Below are 1,613 nucleotides of genomic sequence, written 5' to 3' on the forward strand. Positions count from 1 at the left end.
TTCAAAATTCAAATGGGAAGCACTGCTACGACCTTTTAAATAGAAGAATATTGTACAAAGAATGCACCTTCTTGATTTGTGTAGCCTTCCCTCCTGTCAACAATATTGCTTAAAAAAAAAAAAGAGTCGGCTACCTCGAACAATGGGATGTTAGCCTTGTAGACGAGAGCATTTCCACAGCTGGAATTACGTTTGCTTGTATTTTCTTAATTCAGTTGTATATGTGTTTCTGATTCAATAAATTTTGTCCTGCAGCTCAGATATTGTCAAACTATCTGCGTTCTGATCATACGTGAAGGTCTCAGGAGCAGCAATGAATTGCTATTTTTGTAATCAGCATCATTGGAATCCCACAAACACCTATATAAAGAATAGATACCCAAAATGCGAACATTATTATCTGTTCCTCACTGCATATTTCAGTTTGTCTACACTCTACGAACACACATAACCTCAAAACTCATGCAACTAGTGTCGCCAAAGTTGGAACACGCCGAAAGTGTTTAGTTTCACTGATGAGTTGAGCAAACGCAAGGCCGCATGCGCAGTGGCCGGTAGTGTGGTTGCCTGCAACCTAGTGTCGTCGTGTAAACTAGGCTGAAGAGAGCTTTGGTTCGATGTTAACCATTTGGAAAAGATATAGTCTAGCTTCTGATCTTCATGAGCATGGACGAATGTATTACGGCTTAAGAGGGAAGACATTGTTGCGAGACCGCTATCTTCAATTCAAAAGCATTTTATGATTTTTTGCGAGAATTATAATCAAATAAACCAATTTCTCGGCAGCATAAACAAGGTGTGTATTGCGTAAATTATACTCCATCATATGGTTTCACATTTTCAAATATTTGTGCATGCCTACGAGACAATTCTTTGGACTGTGGAATCTTGAAGCTTCACACCATATACGGTCAGTAATTTAAAGAATTTTATTAAAGAAATCCACTTCGACGGACAGGCTTCCATAGAAAGGAGAATTGAACCGTAGTTTAAGTAGACTAAAGATTCTTACACATTCAGAACGCAGTTCGACGACAGGCAGAGACATCGAGTAGGGCCTACAGCCAGCGTGCAGCAGCAGATCTCTAACCTATCATACCCCGAACATAAACGTCATCTTTGTATTATCTGTTTGTTTATTTATTCATTTCAAAGACATATACTCTTTTCTTAGTGAGACTGAATACTAGAGAACTAATTCCTTGAAGCAGTAATAATAATAATAATAATGGAATCAAAGCAGTAATTAAATGAATAATAATAGTAGTAATAGCAAAGGTAGTTCATCAAGGCTACTTTTTGTCTCTGAGAGGAAATTTTCAACACATATATCCATAAAATAACAATAACGAATGGAAAAACTAGTAGAAGCCGACCTCGGGGAAGATCAGTTTGGATTCCGTAGAAATACTGGAACACGAGAGGCAATACTGACCATACGACTTATCTTACAAGAAAGATTAAGAAAAGGCAAACCTACGTTTCTAGCATTTGTAGACTTAGAGAGTCTTTTGACAATGTTGACTGGAATACTCTCTTTCAAATTCTGAAGGTGGCAGGGGTCAAATACAGGGAGCGAAAGGCAATTTATAATTTGCACAGAAACCAGATGG

This window comes from Schistocerca cancellata, unplaced genomic scaffold (genome assembly GCF_023864275.1).
Source record: "Schistocerca cancellata isolate TAMUIC-IGC-003103 unplaced genomic scaffold, iqSchCanc2.1 HiC_scaffold_754, whole genome shotgun sequence".
NCBI lineage: Eukaryota > Metazoa > Arthropoda > Insecta > Orthoptera > Acrididae > Schistocerca > Schistocerca cancellata.